This window comes from Heliangelus exortis, chromosome 1, assembly GCF_036169615.1.
Source record: "Heliangelus exortis chromosome 1, bHelExo1.hap1, whole genome shotgun sequence".
In the NCBI taxonomy this organism is placed as follows: domain Eukaryota; kingdom Metazoa; phylum Chordata; class Aves; order Apodiformes; family Trochilidae; genus Heliangelus; species Heliangelus exortis.
In genome coordinates, this window is record NC_092422.1 from 42,785,032 (window position 1) to 42,802,829 (window position 17,798).

Below are 17,798 nucleotides of genomic sequence, written 5' to 3' on the forward strand. Positions count from 1 at the left end.
AGCTTTGGTTTTGAGCTTTCTGGGCAGATGGAGAGCAGTTGGGAAATGGTGCTGGTGGGATGGGAGCCTCCTCAGAAGTCTGTTTGCTTGACCTCAGTTGCAGGATTCCTGTAGCTTCTTGTAAACGTGCCACAGCATGCTGGAAATTATAGACCTGAGTGATTTAACATTGCACCACATGATAAATGCTTAGAATGCTGAGCAGCTAATTCAAACAAGCGTAAAACTGTGGATGCAATGATTAACAAGGAAAGTATCTTAGCCCAACATAGCAGGGTTGCATGGGTGCATTTCAATTTGATACATTGTCCTGGTTTGGGCCAGGATAAAGGTGATTTTCTGTCTTGTACTTTTGCTTTTAGCTAAGTCTCTTGTAAGTAGTTGCACTTGCTGAAATTAACAGCAAGTTTCTCAGACAGTGTGTGTTTCTAGGACTGATAACACTTGATGTTTATAGTTACTGCTAGAGACTGGTGTGCAGAGCCAAGGACACTGCTCAGCTCTGAGGAAAACATTTTACCCTCCAGGAGGATAAAGAAGTCCCACCTGCAGCCCTTCGTTGGGGAGGAACGGACAAGAGAGATGCCAGAATTGACCAAACAGAGTATTCCATCCCATACACGTCATACTCAATATAAATTTGAGGGATCACGAGGGCCAAGCCAGATTTCCTGCTCCCAGCTTCCAGCTGCCTGCCCTTCCCGCCTTTCCCTTCCCTTCCTTCACCCGGCATCCTGGAAGGATTCCGTCCGTTCGTCTGCCTGTGGTCCTGACCCATGCCAGCCCATATCTGTGTGTTCCTGCCTCCAGTTCCCGACTGCTGTCATCTCCAGGAGTCCAGCCTCGACTTTCCCAGAGCTGCCCTGCAGCCTCGGTGGTGACGTGAGAGCTATTGGGGGAAAGGGGAGAGGAATGTGGTATCCATTTTCCTGTATATTTGTATATATTTATTAATTTTTTCTATTTATCATTACTGTTTCATTAAAGTTGTGTAGTTTAGTTTCCAACCCATAAGTCTCTCTCCCTTATTCTCTCTCCTTTCTTTATCAGGGAGGAGAGAGAGATTAATAGAGAGCGTCTGTTACTCGGTTTAATTGCCGGGCCAGTGTTAAACCATGACATACAGGTAAGTCGCTGCAAATAAAGTGAACAAACTAATCCATGGTGACATTCCAGTGCAGACAAGACCTAGTGGCTTTGATGGTAAGGATTCCCACGTGTCCGTAGTTGGGAAAGGACAAGTTTGAATAAGGTGTATTTGATAAAGATTGAGTATTCACACATTTAAAAACAACACTTGTATTATATTTCAGAAAAAAACCAAAACAAAGCATGATATAATGTCAATGAAAAAAAGAACTGATTAGCAACACGGCGGATATACTGTCCTAAGGGCAAGTTGTCAGAAGATGTAGTGAGTGGTTATCTGCTTTCAGTTCTGGCACAATTGACCTGCCATTTAAGTAGGAGGATGCTCTGAGAATTTTTACAAGAGAAATGTGAAAGTATTGGTTTTTGAGCTTTAAAGAGAACCACTGGAGCCTGAAATTTGTTGAGTGTCTTTATTGTGCAGCCAGCAAACTTCACAGGAATACAGAGAATCCCTGTTATTTATCTTTGCTTTATTTTTATATTGATTTTTATTGAAAAAATGTGAATAGACAATACAAAGAGCAGAAAGGGTAAATGCATGAAAGAGAAATCAGAAGCAAGGAAATGCATCTTGCAGTTGACATGTGAAACTCTTTTAAATGAGTCTGGGATAAAGCAGGAACCCTTTCAAAGGCACGACTTCCCCTGCTTCAAAAAAGTACGTGAAACTGGAAAGTGACCTGTTAGAGAACAAGCTCAGTTGGGATGAATATATTTTCTCTCAACCAAAAATAGCTTTTAAAGAAGCTTATTTTTCTGAATAAGCTGCTAAAAGGAATGTATTTTCTGCGTAGGGAGGTTAAACTTATTTGTTTAGCAGATTTCTGCTGAAGTTAGATGCCTAGTCAGTGAACGAATACTTCAAAAATTATTTGTGGTATAGTAGCGCCTGAGGTTTAGTTGAAATTTATGGGATGATGTTACCAACTCTTCAGGGGCATGGAAAATATTTAATTCTGTAGAGCTGAGAGAGAGAGAGACCACAGAAAGCGAGGAGAATGGAGCTTGAGGGACAAAAATTTGCTGCAGCTATGGGGAGGTGAGAAATAAGATCTGACTGCAGGTGGTAACAAACGTTTAAAGAATCTGTCCTAACCTAACACTGGAACCTGTGTAGTGTGGAGGGTGCTTTTGCACTGGGGCTGGAACCAGAATGAAGCAGATGAAACACCTCCTGGGATGGCTGGCATGCCTCTGGGGGGGCAGGCACTGGGGTGTAAGGATCAAGCAGGAAGGCAAGAGATGGGTGTCTGGCCACTGTTGTTAGTAAGCCTATAGAGAAAGGTTGGTTAAAATAATGGTTTAAAAGCTAAGAATGTAATAATGAACTATCTTCCAGCATTATGGCTTTATTTTTGAAATGCTTCAGCCACTTCTCTACTTGCCCTTGAAATCTTAGAAGCCTCAAGGTGATTAATGGAGAAAATATAAAATATCCATCACAAAAAAGAGAAATTCTTTGATGAAAGCTTGAAAGGAACCGATTTAGAACAAGATAAACTCGTCAGAGTACTACACTGAGCCAGTTAAGCCTTTGCAACTTGAGACTTAGTTTGACTGATAAAGCCAAATAGATTTACTGAAAGAGCATAAATCATCTGTATTTTAGATCCGTGCATATTTCCCAGCAGCAAATTATGCAGAGAGAGTGAAGAGCATGGGTAAGGGATGAACAGTGAAATTTGTGTCTTCTTGGGCTAATAAGCCCAGCTGATAAGCAATAAGTAATTAGTGCAGTTATAATGGTTCTAATCATTAGCAACCTGGTCTAGTGGGAGATGTCCCTGCCCCTGCAGGGGGGTGGAGCTAGATGATCTTTAAGGTCCCTTCCAATCAAAATCATTCTGTGATTTGAGTGCCTTTAGAAATGTGGCTTGTTACAATGAAAACCTAATTTGAAGGTCATTGTTTACACCTGCACAAATAGATATAAACCACTTTTTTTTTTTTTTTTTTTTTTTTTTTTTTTTTTTAAATTATTCTCCTTCTACTGAGGTAGTTATGACTGGAAACTACCAACCACTCTCAGCACCCACTTCTGCAAAAGTGGTCTGTTCAAGTTTGCCTTGACAAGATAAACAGGGCTGGATCTTTAGATTTTAAGAAGGGTTTCCCAGGTGGCTTGGTTTACATGATTTAGGGGAATATAGAGGGAAATTTAAATAAAACCAAGATTAAATAAGTGATTTAAACCTGGGATTCTGGGTGTATAAATTCAGATCCATGCTCCTTAAAAAATATGTCTTTCAGAAAGGGTGAAAACAGGTCTCCCCTGCTCAGTGTTTTGCTGTTGATGAGCCCTGTGGAGGAAGGACCTTGCTAATGAGGCACTGTCTTGGGGATTCACTGACTGCCTAATCCCCTCTTCTTGATGCCATTCTGAGGCCATTCAGCAGAAACACATAAGCCTCACATCCCTCCTGTCTATACTGCCTGAGCTCTGTAGGCTGCTCTTGCTACTTGCTCTTTGGGCATTCCTCAAGTGGCTTTCATTTTAAAACAAAGGCAAAATTCATCTCTCTCCTTAAAACAAGTTTTTTGTTTGAGCTGTGGAAAAAATGTTGCTTTTGGGTGAGATGGGGGCAGAGTAAGAGCATAGCTTTGGCAATTTAATAATATTTGAGACTGAGTCTTGTGCAACTTGGTGCAGCTAGTTTTCTTCATTACAAAACAGTAAAAGGATGACAGATCCCTTTTACAGATGCAGTACTGGTTTTGAGTTTAACCACTGTAACTTTATCTCCTCCTAAAGTGGAGCTCTCAGGCTCAGTGATCCCACAAAGGAATCCGAAGTGACTATCCCAGACCTGGACATCTTACTTTTTGGGTGTCCACAGTTCAGTGAGGAAAAACTCTATTCTATATGACATTTTTAATATTATTTTGTTCTTGCCTTTCTTCCTCTATTTTACTACCCATGCACAAGCAAGGAACCAAGGAGGTGAATAGAAATGCCAGGCTGTATCTGAAGTTTTTCTTTCAGAAGTGAAGCAAGAGGTTGATCAGACTCTCTTTCAGATGAGTATTTTATCTAAACAAACTGAATTATACAAGAAAGACATCCCAGGGCAGGCATCCCAGACTCCAGAAATAAGCTGTGGAGGCACTCTCTAACTCACCTGTTAGGCTGTATGTCTCAGCCTAAGGATATATCCAGGGGCTTTCCAGGAGATCATGTGGGGGAAGGCTGGTTGCAGGGGGCCACTGTTGTACTACATGGTGTCCTGACCATCAAGAAGTGTGGATGAAGAGGTCAGGCTTTGTGTCCTGCACTTATTTACTGGTATATACAGAGCCTGTATGAAATAGGCAATGTAACAGAGAAGAGGGGTGAATTTTATTTACTTTTTATGCAGGGAAAAGCTCTCCAAGCCTTCCCTCTGCAGAAATTTAATTGCCTTTGGGAGAGTGGTTCTTCTATCTGTCTGTGCAGGGACCATGTTCGAGTTTGGGTCATTATTCTGGAAGTTTTGGCTGCTGCTGAACCTCTGATAGTCCTCCTTACACCAGACATTGAACCATGGAATATGACTGACAAAATACACGTGTGAATGCACCAGGCCTTGATTTAAACTGTAATTATGGTGGCTTTTTAGTACACTTGATGGTGCTTGCTGCCAGATGAGGATCTGTCCTCCAGGATGTTGCAAGGAACAAGGCAAAGCTCTGCAACACACCAGAAAAGTTGAAAAAAGTTAGAGGGATTGCACACTTTCTTTTCCTTTATTTTATTTTTTCTTTCTTTGTGAAGCAAGGGGAGGTTGGAATTAACAGTCTAAAATCTTAATGAGTAGATTGTGCTGAGCACTGCATTTCACCTCCATTATTCTACCCGTCTCAAATGTTTACCAGCCAATCAGAGCATTCCTTAAAACCAGAGATTTATAATGAAAAGTCATCCCTAATTGAATTTCTTCATTAAAAACACCATCAAACAGATACAGAACACCTTACACCACCTTGTTTAAATTAGATTCATTTTTCTGATTAATTATTAAAAGGAAAGTTTAAAAAATCATAAAATCTTAAGTGCTATTAAAAATTGATCAGGAATGCATTTTTTCATTGACCCAGTTTGTATTTTTTTTTTTTTTTTTTTTTTTTGTCAAAGCTAATACATTTGAGTAGCTGCCTCAGACAGAAGTTTGTAATCATTTGGTCATCAGTCAATTAATCACAGCTTCATAAATATTGATCTCAGATTACATTTATTCTTCATTCTTGAAAGATAGTTTTTTATTAATTTAGGCTCACTCACATACATTGTGGTTTACACTGAAATTATTTTTAAAAGTTCTATTAAAATTTAATTTGAGCAACCAGCCAACAGAGCAACCACTGCACATTGTGCCACCTTTTGGCAGGCTTATTGCCTCCTTCTGCAAGGTCCTGAGTGCCTGCAGCTTCTACTGTTGAGCTTGCTGACTGGCATCTGTCACCTATAAAACCTTTTTAGCTGGAGGTTGCAGGGCATTGTCCATTCCAGGCAGAAGGACTTATTGGAGAGTAAGTGGGATTTTAATCTGATGCTTCCCATCCCACCTTCAGTGGCCTTGTCGTGATTCCTGGAAGTCCATAACAGAGCACAGTGCCCTCAGGATGGCTGCACAGTGCTCTGTCTGCTCTTTGGCCTCTCACAAGCATCAGCTGGGCTGCTTAAGAGTCTGTGCTTGTGCTTGTGACATGCACTGAATGTCCCCAGCCTTGTTGTTGTCCCTCTCATGGAGGTCATAGATGAGGTGATGACCCATCCCAGGACAGCAAGGGTACCTGAATGAGCTCTTGCAGGGTCAACTACTGCATCTCCTGCACCTGGGAATAAGCCCAATACTTGCTTTCACAGAGGTTGCATTTGTTAACAGAAAGCTTAAGGATTTAGGATTTTTAAAGAGAAATACTGTAAGAAAGAGTGTGGGTTCTTTTGTCCCTGGCAGCTGGACAGGACACAATCCTTCTCATAGCAAGTTTAGCACAGCTGAAACAATACTGAAACAGTAACATGCAAACTATTTAACATTCCTGGTCCAATTGCATCTAATAGTCTCCATCTTGACATCTTTTTTTTTTTTTTTTTTTTTTTTTTTTTTTTAGTTTTTGATTTCTGTTCCAGTTTGAAGAACACAGATATGGACATATAAGGGACAACAGCACATAGCTGAAGAGGGACCTGAAGCATTCATTGAGAAGGGTGAATCCTCCACCCCATTCTTTGTGCTTTACTTAGAATGCTCTGTTTCATGACAAATTTCTCCAGGTCAGGAGCAACTGAATGGCAGACTTGTTGCAGCTCCTGCACTATGGAAGGGTTCCTTGTCCTGTTCTTGATTAAAACACACGTTAAGATAAGTTACTGTTCCCTAAAATCTCACTTGACTGAGGGCTTTGGAGTAGTGGGATCATACATAAACCTTTATCTCTGAAAAATCCCTATCCTCATTTTTAATGTTTGAAATCAGAAATAGTTACCTGTTATTGCTACTTCAAAACCATATCTATTCAGGCGCAGCTCTTCTAAGGGGTTCTGAAATACAGCTTCAAATCATGGTCAATAGAGTGTCCTGGTGTGCTGCTCAACATCGTTATGGACTCATGTGAACCCCTGGCAGTGTTCCTTATTTTTGCTGGCATAAGTATAGGTAAAATGTGGAATGGATTGTTTCTGTGACTATTCATTTCTCTAAGACTGGAAACAAGTGTTCCAGGTGCTTGGATCCAAATTAATTTTCAAAGTCCTATTCTCTGATAAACCTGTATTATTAATTTACAATATATTTGGCAGAAGTGTAACATCCTCGTATACATTTGGGATATTCACAGCACTAATTTTTCCCATGAAGAATGAAATCACACTACAGCAAGTGTACAGATTCTTTAAATCCCAGTTATACCCAGTGCTGTTCTATCCTTTCAACAAAGCCATCCTGTAAGGACCATGTCAGAGACAATATGGAATCATAGAGTAGTGTGGGTTGGAAGGGAGCTTAGAGGCTGTCTCATTCAACCCCCCCTTCAACGAGCAGGGACATCTTCGACTGGTTCAGGTTGCTCAGAGCCTCATCCAACCTGATCTTGAATGTTTCCAGGAATTGGGCATCTACAACCTTTCTGAGCAACCCGTTCCACTGTTTCACCACCCCCACTGTAAAAAATGTCTTCCTTATAACTAGTCTAAATCTACACTCTTTTAGTTTAAAACTATTACCCCTTCTCCCATTGCAACAAGCCCTGATAAAAAGTTTGTCCCCGTCTTTCTTTAAAGCCCCCTTTAAGACTGCAATTAAGTCTTCCCAGAGCCCAAATCTCTCAGCCTTTCTTCACAAGAGAGGTGTTCCAGCCCACTGATAATTTTTGTAGTCCTTCTTTGGATCTGCAGTTACAGATCCATGTCTTTCTTGTGCTGAGGACTCCAGTGCTCAATGCAGTACTCAAGGCGTGATCTCACCAGGGTGGAGTAGAGAGGCAGATTTACTTCCCTTGACTTGCTGGCCATGCTTGTTTGGATACATCTTAGGATATGGTTGGCCTTCTGGGCTGCAAGTGCACATTTTCACTGACTGGTACACCCAAGTCATTCTCCTCAGAACTGCTCCTGTTCCTTCATCCCCCTGCCAGTATCAATACCAGGGCTTGGCCTGGCCTTGTTGAACCTCGTGGGATCACTTCTCAAGCCTGTCCAGGTCACTGTGGATGGCATGCCATCCCTCAGGCTTCTCAACCACACTGCTGAGCTTGGTGTCAACTGCAAACCTGTTGAGAGTACAGTTGATCCCATTATGTCATTCACAAAAATGTTAGACTCTACTGGTCCCAATATAGACCCCTCACAGACACCACTTGTCACCTATCTCCATCTGGGCATTGAGCCATTGACCATAAGCTTTCAGCCTGCTCATGGCTATTCTTCAGAGACAGCTCTTCACACTTGATCCATTTCTTCAATGCCTCTGTCCCTCCTCTTGCCTGTGCCTTCTGAACAGCCTGTAGCCATTGATAGCTCCACTACAGTCATGGGATTCATCCCACCAAGTTTCAGGAATGGCAGCTTGTGCAGAGAGGGTCCCAATAACCCATTTGTTTTACAAATAGCTGTGGCAATTTAACAACTTACCACCTCTGAGCTGTTTGCTACCTCTGTTCTCTCATTCTGTTTGCTATGAAATCAGACTTTTTTTTTGCTTTCATTGTGCATGGTCTCTCAAGGTGCTGGACATAATTTGTTTGCTTGGCATTGTGATTGTGGTAAATCAAAGGGTTTACTGTCTGCTATGGAGACAGTAATTTCCAGCAGAGTTTTAGTACACATACATAACAGGAGATGTGTTCAGTTACTCCAGTTATATCTTTAAAAAGATGCCTGTCTGTTCTGTGTTGCATAATCAGAAGTGGGTTCTGTGTCCAGTTGCAGCTGACACCTTCAAACAGGAGGGATGCTAAGGAGGTAAAATACCACTCTCTGAGCATCTCTTTGCAGCCGTGTGGCAGTGGGAACCAGCTGTCTGTTTATCCAGTGATTTGATGCACGCTACTGGGAATGTGAGCAGTGTGTTAAGATTCGTACTGAGCTCTGTAATCCTAGACGGTCTTTTCTGGCAGAAAAGAAGAAAAAGAAAAGCTGCAAACAATAGAGAGAGATGACTGTAGCAATACCCGAACTCTTCCTGGCTTTTTGTTGCAGACACCTGCAAAATGGGTCCAATTGGAGTTTTCCCACTGAAGAATTGAGCAACTAACTCAGTGTTCAACAACTTCTGCACTTCTGAGAATTAATCCAGTAGCTGAATATGAGCTACTAGTTTATGGAGATGCATTTTTTTTTTTAAAATTTGATGTCTCCCTAAACACACAGAGTTCTTTTAGCCTAGAATATGCAAAACTGTGTATTTTAGTGAAATTGTTTTAACTTCATAATAAGGTTCAAGAAAAATAATGTCTTTCATGTGGGTATGTGCAGTAAATACTTCTGTCTCCCTAAATTTAGCAGTCATTGAAATAACTTGATTTAATAAGGTCAGCTGCTCTTTGAAAGCCTTTCTAAATTTATTTCTTGTTAAAAATGGAAAAAAGCGTTATTTTGCATTTTGTTAATATATATATGTTTACCCTTGGCTCAAAATCTGAGACCTCTGTAGTGCAGTGGCAACAAGGGCATTGTATATGGCTCATTGCAGGACCAGGAATTCATTACCAAGGGAGATAAAATGTTATGGATCCAAATCAGTCCCAGCTCTTTCCTGCTTGTCTTACCTCCAAAGTCCACACTCCTGTTCTCTCTGTCTCTTCATTACAGTAAAGTTCAGCAAAGATATTTAGTATTAATATTCCTTGCTGTCTGTTGCAGTAATGTTAACAAATTAACAGATTTTTAATAGTTGATGGTAGCTTGTCAGACATGACTTCTGAGACTTGCAAGTGCTTCAGGGACACTGAAGCTCAGGTAAAAGTAGACGTAGCCTCTGAAGCTCGTTTCAGGAGAAACACAGTTGAGAAGCAGACTGCTGTAACTCTCTTAAATAGACAAGATAAGAAGGGAGGGAAGGATATAACATATACCCAGGAACTGCTGGAGTTTTATAAGCTTTATGTTATTGTTTTTGAAATCTATCCCATGGTGTTACATTCGAGGTAAATGGAGAAACAGAAAAGCAAAGATAGGAGCAATTTGAACAAATAGGTAATAAGTGATGGGGAGGGAAGGTCCAATATGAGAACTGCAGAGATATTCTGATGATGTTATAAATATCCATCAATTCCTGCTTGCATGATGGCTGTTGTGCCAACTTCGTGCCTTGGAAACTCATCTCTGCAGTTCCCACCACCCCTTCATGGCCACGTGGGTGAAGGAAGAGGAGGCCCTGTGCAAGTCCTGGCAGCCATGAAAGGGGGTTCTCCCAGTGTACATGTAGTCTTTGAGGAACCCATAAAAGGCCCATTGAATGGGGTGCAGGTTATGCAGCTTTCATCTTGGGTGTCTGAAAAACAAGTGTTTTTTTGTTGGGGTTTTTTTTAGATTTCTCTTTGCCCAACAAAATAATGCAGATATCTACATATGAGCACATCTCATCAAACATGTCTGGGTGTCACTGCAGAGAAACAGAGCTTTCTAGGGTATGGATGATGCATCATTCCTTAAGATGAACACCCTAAATAGATCTGATGAATTGTATTCTACAAGTGCCTGTTTTTTCTCCAATCCGTATAAAGGGATCCTTGGGTGAGCAGACCAGACATTGTGGATCTGTGTCAAGACTGATGAGGTGAATCCCATGCTTTGTATTGGGAAGCTGTGACCAGGAAATATCTGTGGTTTAATTCAATATGGATGGCAAAAAAAAAGGGTACTCTGAAAAATAACTAAAGGTTTTGATTTCAGTGACATTTCTCTAATAATGTCCTGGGTTTTAGATCCAGCTGTTTATCCTCTGGGAGAGACTAAGCCAGACTTGCTTACAACTCCACTTTTCCTGAAAGCAGCCAGTCTTTCTTGCCAATAAATCTATAAATGAACCATTCTGCCAGATATACCACACTGATAGCTTTCCTTGCAAGTCTTACTTGCTACAAAACATCCTTTGAAAAAGGTTGTACTCTGGCAATAAAATTTGTCTTTTTGGAACTTTTTTCTACATACTATTTATGTCTGGCCCAGGCTTTGATTTGCTTGTTAAAGCTCATTGTAGAAAGTCAAGTAAAGGCTTTGATCTTACAATGTTTTTCTGAAAAAAACCCAAATTTCCCTGGAATTGAAGACTTGAGGAGGCAGCCTGCAGTGCCTGTGCCTGAAGGCTTCTGTGCTCTGAGCTACTCCAGACTTCAGTGGGAATTGTGCATGAGTACAAAGAGATGAACAGGAACCTAGAGTGGAAGCAGAGACTGTGTTGCAGCTTCACCTGAAAATGAAACTTATAAGGGCATAAAAATGTGGGGGTTTTGTTACTTTTTTATTTATTTTATTTTCCTTTTTTCTATAATAGACTATGGGTATTTTAGATTCAAATTGTGCACCTTTAAACAGGAAGAACTGTACTTACACTGATAACTTAATAGCACATTTAAATGTCTTCTAAAATACTTCAATTTACCTATTAAGACCAAATAGACTGTCTGCTAATTTGACAGAATATCCATGTTCCCTGAACTTAGGGCTATAAAAATTGTTCATCTGCTCAGTCACAGGCCATTTAATTTTGGATGCATCATTGCCAGTTGGTTACAGTAATTAGCATTCTCTGTATTGTAGCAGCTTCCCTGAAGCTATGCTAAGTAGGGTTACACTTCTGTATGGAAACATAAGCAGCCTTGTGCAAATGAGCCTGGCCACCCATCTTAGAGACAGAAGCTCCAGCTACAGCTTCTTGGCTCAGGGTGCCCTATATGCCCACCTGCAGATCTTATTTACTGGTTATTAATGACATGAAGTGGAGGCAGCTGTGAAAGGCACAGCATGGCAGCTTAAAACCTTCACTCCAAACTATCCTCTCAGCCTTGTCATTTCTTTGAGTGACACCCGATTTCTCTCTTTTTTAAAAAAAAATTTTAATTTTTTTTTCACTTTCTCCTTTTTACTTTCTTTTAGTGAAGTTATCAGACAAAAATATCTGGACGTAGAATGTCTGTGTGTCTATATATTTATATATATCTGTTTATATATAGACAGCAACCCACAAATTGAGCCACATTTGCTAATACAGCCACTTGCCACCTAAAACACAGGCGTTTTCAAATAAAAATGCTTTGATAAACTTTTCCCTGTTATGAACATATGCTGCAGATATTTTGGTTGGGTATGTTTTTTGTATACCTCCCAATGCCTAAAGTAGTATTTTAATTCTAATTTTAATAGAAACACCAGCTGTCAACACAGGAATATGAGAAGTGCCTGAATTGCTCTTTTGTAAAGGCTAGAATAAACAGCACAACAGCTAAAACCATAAATAAATTAGAGAGAGGGCAAGATTTTTTGCCAGTTGTTCTGCAGACTACATACATTTTCTTGTTCTGTGTTGAATGTCTGTGCTTCCTTTTCGTTTCCTGGGAAACAAGTGAGGGGTTGTATGCACCGTGAGTCGTACACTAAGAATAATTATTCCCATTTAATCCACTCTGATTTTTACTTCTTAATATACTGGAAGGTAACTAATATTTAATATCATGAAATGTATCTGTGCATGTTTAATGATTCCATTAATCAGAGAGAAACCTTCTTTATAATTAAATATGGATAGGCTATAGTCTTTTCTTCTCATTGACTGATGCTACTGAGAATAAGGGATAAGAATAATTTTGTACTATTATACTGTGTGCCTTTTATTAGAACTCTGAACTGTTTGGGTGAGTAAAATCAACCATAAAAGTACATTTTTTCTTAGAAATATGCACTCTGCTGTTTCTGTATTCCATAAAAATCTAACCATATGATTTTAGGTACCAATCTCATGAAGACTTACACTGGTATTTAAGCACAAGAGAAGTTCAGATGCTCCCAATACTATTACTCACCCGAAGTTTAAAGCTTGTGCTTGAGCCTTTGTAGGATGGGCTTTTTCAATTTCTGGCTTTTTTCAATCTGGTTGTAAACCTCTCTTGGCTTGGTTACTTAAAGAAAGGTTACAGATGATCACTACAACCTATTTTTATATGGCTCCATATGAAATACTCTAAATATAGGTTACAAAAACCCCATCTGACTGCAATACAGTATGAAGACAGGGTGCATATATTGGCAAGTTAATAAAGAAATGATGTACATGCAAGAAAATTTAAATACGTAAGTGGAGATTTCTTCCTTCTAGATTTAACAGAAATTGTTGCATGTATTTGTTGAATGTTCCAGAGCTTCCAGCCATAGCAACTCCGTGCTGTTTACAAAAGTTAAAACATTAAATACATGCACAGCCTACAGTGGGCTTCATTAAATGACCACTTGTGCTGCCAAGTATGCCATATGTTAACAGTCATTTTCTGGGACCATTCCTATCTGCTGAAATGCCTTTCCATATCTGCTTACTTTTCAGCCAGCAGATAAGGGTGCCATGCCTTGATGCTGTACACCACACAGTGCTGTTACATTGTAAATGATGTGTTACTTCTAATTTGAATATTTTAATATGACTGTGCTTTTAACCTTGTCTGCATGTAGCTGAATGTAGTTCACCTGGAAATGAATGCTTGGGGTTTGCTGGGTTTCCACAAGAAAAAGGGGCCTTTTGTATACTAAATCTCTATAGGCTGCTGAGCTGAAATAGCAATGCCAAGTTTGATTGACTTCCCTTTCCATTAAAGGCACAAAAACTTCAATTTTCAAGTTTTTCACTCTTCACATTTCATGTGGCCATATTTTTCAACATCTGTACCTTCCTTTTTAATGAGAGGATATTTTTCATTGTTTTGTTTTTCAGAGGGCAATATGGGGGTGATGGATGTTGAGTCTGAAGAATAAAAATGTGATTATATTTGTTTTATATCACTTCAGTCAAGAAAAGGCCATTAGTCTGTTTTTAGGGTAATCTCAAGCCAGAAAAATAAGTGTTTTGCCCTCAGTTAGGGCCTAGGTGGCTGATTCAGAACTGATACATATTGTTTGAAACATTTATGTTAAGACCTTCAAAACTATGGACAAAAACTTGAAATCCCTGGGGTATCACTGTGACTAGGTTTTCTTTCTTAGGGACAGTAGCATGCTCCACTCAGGTGTTTGTTAAGAAGATGATTTCCAGTATAAAAGAAAACCAATGACCTTCTCTGGATAAATGAGATAAATGCAGATAAGATAAATATAAATGTAAATATAAATGTATATATAAACATAACCGGTAAATTCATGTAGGAACTAATGCAAGAGAAACTCTGATGGAATTCATGTAGGCTGATTGTCATGCTTAGAACATTTTAATCCTTCAGTATATCTATTTTAGAGATCAGTGCTCAAGGTTGAAAGCATCCCTTCATTGCTGCTGTTCTGAATTTTCTTATGACTGGAGGGAACAACTGAGATGATGTTGACTCATAAGAGAGTGGAAGGCTGTTGATATTGAGTCAGTGTGCTACAGATGAGAAAGCCAACAGCCACATCTATCCTGAAGGAAGTTTTTCTGTGAGCCCTTATCTATAGAAACTGCAGGTTGACATCGTGGGGAGTTTCATCAGCAGGTTTTTAGTGTAGGTGTAGGGTCAACAGGTAGCAAAACCTCAAATAAGCTATGCAGGTCACCTGCAGATGAATGGCAATGACAAGTTTGGACCATGCCAAGACATCACTCCTTGGAAAAGAGTTTAAGTGAAGGTATTTTGAGGAAACTCACTATTATAGAGAGTTGTAAGCAACATTCTTTGCAATATTTTTGAAATTGCTCCCCTTGTGAACCTTGAGTAGCCCTCCTTACATATATATATATATATATATATAATGTTTTTTAAATATATTAGCTCATTACACTGCAGGGTGAGAAATGTGTGAAATGTTCCTTTGGAAAGCCAGTACTCTCCTTTTCTTAAAGTGCCCATTTTTAGCATGAGCAGGTTGGGGAATGATGCCAAAAAGTCTAAAATCTTCATGTACAAAAAAGTTATCATTTGACTCATGAACATTCCAGTTGTCTGCAAAACTCCACTTTTTGTGCAAACAGATGTTTTTTAATGGCAAATTTAACATGGCAGACTATTGCCTATTTAGAATGTTCCACTTGGTCCTATAGATATTGTTTTGCATGTAGGAGACAAATATCCCTAAATAACATAGTTATCACATTGTTGTGCAACTTAATATTGCCATATATGTGGCATAGGCTGCACAAACATCACTTATGCATGAGTCTGAACAGAAGTGTGAAGAATAATCAACCTGATTTGTTGCTGGGTCTCAACATCAAGATATCTCATGATTGAAATTCTGTAAAAAAAAAAAAAAGAGGGCAATTGCATACAGTGGAGAAATGAAAAAAAGTAGAGATCTAATGTTATGGATTCATAGAATCATATGATGACTTGGGTTGGAACGGACCTTAAAGATCATCTAGTTCCCACCTGTCCCCTGCATAGGCAGGGACACCTATTCCAGTGTCTCACCACACTCACACTGAAGAATTTCCTCCTAATGTCCAACCTAGATCTATCTTCTTCCATCTGAAAACCATCACCCATGCCCTTGTATAAAGTCCCTCCTCAGACTTCCTGTTGGCCCCCTTCATATATTGGAAGGCCACTATAAGGTCTCCTTGGAGACTTCTTTTCTCCAAACAACCCAAACTCTCTCAGCCCATCTCCACAGGAGAGGTGCTCCAGCTCTCAGATTATCCTCTGGATTTGCTCTAACAGCTCCATGTCCTTCCTGTGTTGGGGGCTCCAGAACTGGACACAGTATTCCACATGGGATCTCATGAGAGCAGAATAGAGAGGGAGAATCACCTCCTTCTGGCCTCCTTCTGGCCACTCTTCTTTAGGTGCAGCCCAGGGTATGGTCTAATATCAGATAATACTGATGGTGAGATGTAGTGGGTTGTGGAAAAGTCCCTGAAAGAAGCCTAACTACTAAGTTCTGTTATAATCTAAACTGAGATTAAAGAACTAAAGAACTTAAAATTAAAGAACTAAAGAACTTAAAATGCTCAGTAGGAAATGCTACTGTGTTGGTAAAGGAGATGGGAGAGAGATGATCCCACACCCCTCACTACCTCTTCTTTCTATAACTCTGTATGCTCAGTATAAGGTGTTCTCTTTATGGAAATGCAGCATGTGGTATAGAGTATATTGAATAAATAATGCAGTCCCATAGAGGGGCTTTTGTTGTTGCAAGTGTAGTATCTGGGATCTTAAAATGCTTTACGCTGAGCTAACATATAATCACACTTGTATCACAGCTGCTGGTATCACTCTCACAGCATCACTTATAATTTTTATGAATGAATCTTTTTAGATTATTTGCATTTATTAATTATTCCTGGTGCTGAAGAATAGATAAGCAAATGCATGGGACACAAATCCATTAATAAAATAGTTGATTCTTTTCTCTTTTTTTTCACTCCCCAAAAAGTCTTTAAGGAAAACATATACTCCATGATCCCTTCTCTTCAATAGAGAATATGAACATAAGGATACCTTATCATAGAATCATAGAATCATAGAATCACAGAATCATAGAATTGGCTGGGTTGGAAGGGACCTCAGAGATCATCAAGTCCAACCCTTGATCCACTACCGCTGCAGTTACCAGACCATGGCACTGAGTGCCACATTCAGTCTCTTTTTAATTATCTCCAGGGATGGAGAATCCACTACTTCCCTGGGCAGCCCATTCCAATGCCTGATCACCCTCTCAGTAAAGAAATTCTTTCTAATGTCCAACCTAAACCTCCCCCGGCACAACTTGAGACCATGGCCTCTTGTCTTGCTGAGAGTTGCCTGGGAAAAGAGACCAACCCCCACCTGGCTACCCCCTCCTTTCAGGGAGTTGTAGAGAGTGATGAGGTCTCCTCTGAGCCTCCTCTTCTCCAGGCTGAACAGCCCCAGCTCCCTCAGCCTCTCCTCATAGGATCTGTGCTCGAGTCCCTTCACCAGCCTGGTTGCCCTCCTTTGGACCTGCTCCAGGACCTCAATATTCTTCCTAAACTGAGGGGCCCAGAACTGGACACAGGACTCGAGGTGTGGCCTCACCAGCGCTGAGTACAGGGGCAAACTAACCACAGGAATATTTACTGGTTAGTAGAGTGAATAGGTTCCTGCTCAGCAGTGGCAGCAGCATTGCTACGTACCTGCTTAAAAATCTGTCCTAGGAAAAACCTGAACAAGCTGATGATTCTTCTCAGGCCAACAGGGGGGATGACTAAGTTTTCAAGGAGAATGAGAGGATGGATAAGGAGAGAAGGAAGGGTTGCAGTGTCAAGGTTCTCTCACTAGACATTTCTGGTCCAGAAACTTCCTTTTCAAACAAAGAGTGGAGAGGTGGGAAGGACTGACATGAGCCTTGGCCTCTTAGGTGACAGTAGCTGTCGCATGTAGGACTTGGGGGTCTCTCAGCAGCATCGTTTGTTCACCTCAGTGTGTACAGAATTGTTCATCCCCTGATCATGCAGACTAGGGAGTAGTTTGGATCCGATTGAATGCTGCCCAGGCAGCAGTCTGGGTTTCTTTATATTGAACTCAAAGTAATAATAGCAGCATAAAAATGTATGAGGCTGCTCCCAGTGTGTAGTTGAGATATGGCCAGAACATATCCCTGGACCTTAATAATGGGCAATGCTATTATTGATACTGATTTCTTGCTGTAAGTTCTGGCTTAAGCAGTGTAAGGCAAACAACCTGAGCATGCTTTTTTTCCTGTAACACCAACTCCCTTATGCCACTCTCTGTGCACACTGCTTTGTAAGGAGTTCTAAAGCATGGAAATTGAAATTGAAAATCACACAGCACTTACGCTTTTTCATGTAGTCCGTGAATCCCAATGGCTTTCTTTCAGATCTAGCATTTTCCCAGTAGCAGAACTTCACACATATTTTGAACTTCATGCTTCAGCCAGTAAGTCCAGGCTTTAAATTTTAGGCTTCTGGATTAACAAGCCTTGTATCACAGGTTTTAAATTCTGCTCAGGTTGTCCCATGGTCACTCAAGTATCTTTCTGCATGTGACTGTGTAGCCATGATTCTCTAACCTTTGCT

General features: G+C 40.2%; 1 long non-coding RNA gene across 1 annotated transcript; it reads right to left on the reverse strand.

Annotated features, from left to right (window-relative positions):
- Positions 1 to 4,711: 4,711 nt before the first annotated feature.
- On the reverse strand, positions 4,712 to 17,763 carry LOC139795066 (uncharacterized). The gene is made up of 2 exons (XR_011725371.1): positions 17,558 to 17,763; positions 4,712 to 4,818 (listed from the first exon to the last, which is right to left on the reverse strand). It is a non-coding gene; the product is annotated as an uncharacterized lncRNA (long non-coding RNA).
- Between the last annotated feature and the right edge of the window lie 35 nt (positions 17,764 to 17,798).